The sequence below is a fragment of the Copidosoma floridanum genome, unplaced genomic scaffold (genome assembly GCF_036245765.1).
Source record: "Copidosoma floridanum isolate Cflo_tuat_1 unplaced genomic scaffold, Cflo_Japanese_pri ptg000001l, whole genome shotgun sequence".
NCBI classification, from domain to species: Eukaryota; Metazoa; Arthropoda; class Insecta; order Hymenoptera; family Encyrtidae; genus Copidosoma; species Copidosoma floridanum.
The window spans coordinates 23,237,132-23,239,613 of NW_028321878.1; the positions used below are offsets into that span (position 1 = coordinate 23,237,132).

A 2,482-nucleotide genomic window follows, 5' to 3' on the forward strand; every position below is an offset into this window, starting at 1 on the left:
ATGAATAGTGCAATTAAAAAGTACTTTGAAATGAACTTAACAAATGAACAGATTTGTGAACTACTCAAAAAGGATTTTGGCATTGAAATGTCTATGGGCAGCTTAAAAGTAAAAATCTCCAGACTTGGACTGAAGAAAAAAAACATTGTGGAGAGTGATCTAAAGTATGTATGTTTTGCTATCTACGAAGAAATCAATGAATCAGTTCCTAACTTGGGATACAGATCACTGTGGCGAAAATTGAAGAAAAAACACTTGCTCACTGTAAAACGAGATACAGTTTACGAATTATTTAAATTAATCGATCCAGATGGATTGGCCCACAGACTTCAAAATCGTCTGAGACGGAAAGTGTACTTAAGTCCCGGCCCCAACTACATCTGGCATATAGACGGTTACGATAAGCTTAAACCCTTTGGTTTTGCGATTCATGGGTGCATTGACGGGTACTCAAGATTTATTCTTTAGTTAAATGTTGCGACAACCAACAATGATCCCTCAGTAACTGCACATTACTTTTTAAACACGGCTATGCAGTTTGATTGTATCCCAACCATAGTGAGGACAGACAAGGGAACAGAAAACACTATGATTGAAACCCTTTAAGTGTGCCTACAAAAAGTTACAATGACCCATGTAGTGGAGAAAACAGTTTCATTAAAGGAGCCAGTGTTCATAACCAACATATCGAATCCTTTTGGGGTCAGATGAGACAGCACTCCATGGATTTTTTTATTCAGCTTTTTAAGAGCTTTGTACAGCAAAATTTGTTTAATGGATCCGATTTAGATAAAAACTGTTTAAGATACTCATTTGGAAAAATTACAGAAAATGAGTTATTGTTAACCCAAACTTTGTGGAATGAGCATATCATTAGGCATCAATGAGAACAAAATCATGTTGGCGGAAAGCCACATATTTTGTTCAACTTACCCGAAGACCGAGGAGCACGCGATTATAGGATAAGTATTGATAAAGACGCTGTCACGTAATTAAGGGACATGTTTACAACTGAACCTCAGTTAAGGTAAAGGCACTAGTTACTGGCCGTGACCAGTACCTGGCCACCAACACCATTTCACGAATTATAAGAATTAACTTAATACTAATTCGTACTAGGATAACATTACTGTAAAAACTTATCAATAATTCATTTTAAAATGCAACGAAGATAGTTGTTCTAGTTCAAGACTTTAAAAAATAATTTTGAAAAATTGGTGCTAGTACTAGAGCACTTGTACATAAAATGTGTACATAACCTCACTTCTGCGAGCACTAGTAGCCGACCACCTCAATTTATGTACATTTAGCATGGGGTGGCCAGTTACTGGCTCTTAAATTTGGGCCACTAAAGCAACCTTTATTTTTAGTGGCCATGTACTGAAGCATCTGACATACTCAGATTATTATAAATTATTATTGTCTACGTTAGGATATACGACTTCTATTTATCGTATAGTTTGAAATACATTCATAGCTTTCAAATGATACCTCACAGAAGTTAAAGTTTTAAAAGCTGTTTAAAATATTTTACGCCAACAAATGTAGAAGAAGCCACTTTGTTATATACAAAATTGATTACGTTGTTTCAAGACGTATAATTGTCATAATTCCAAAAATATATAATTACAGGAGATGTATATATGTCAGGACTTGTGCAACTTCATTAAATAAAATTTTTAATTTACATTAATAGTGATTTATTTCAATACATTTGCATAGATTACATCCTTATATCGTTTTTTAGTAACATTAACAGTATTTATCGCACGTTATCACACATTTTTTGGTTAAATTAAATAACAAACATTTTAAATACAAAAGTCTTAACTTAGTAATGTGACCATGCTATTATTCATTTTTTTTTTTTTTTCAATAATCTAAATAAACATAGTGTTTGTGTTTCTATTATCTTTTTTAAGCATTTAATAATCAACCTTATCCTTTTCAGGTAATTTTCGAGAAACGTAAGTGATGTCATTACACAAGTAATCTTACTTGACCTGTTGACACTACAAAGTTATTTGTTTATAGGCAAACACGAAAGATTATCCACTTTTTTGGGATTAGAATGTGTAATGATATATAAAAAGTAATAAAAAAAAAGCCTTTATTAAAAAAGGAAAAATCATTTTAGTTATGTAATAATAAAATAAGGTAAGGTAAAAGTACCTATTATGAAAAGGTTTTTCGAATAACATGTTTTACTTATGAAATATAAGCCTAGAGAGCATGCATGTGATTACTTTTTTGCATTAAATAGTTGTAAGGTCTTTAAATATTAGTTTGCAAATAAAAAAAACCATAGTATATAATACTATAACAATTAAATAATTAAAAATGTGCTGACTCGGAATGTCCGTATTATGAAATGAAATATTGGACCATGTCCCTATATTCCATAACGTATGTCCGTATTGTGAAATCAGGCTTAAATATAAATAAAAATAATAATTAGGCTTATGATTTGTGAGGTCATACC

The 2,482-nt window shown here is 31.6% G+C and overlaps 1 pseudogene; it reads left to right on the forward strand.

Annotated features, from left to right (window-relative positions):
• Positions 1–1,031, forward strand: LOC149376100 (uncharacterized; annotated as a pseudogene).
• The last annotated feature ends 1,451 nt before the right edge of the window (positions 1,032–2,482 follow it).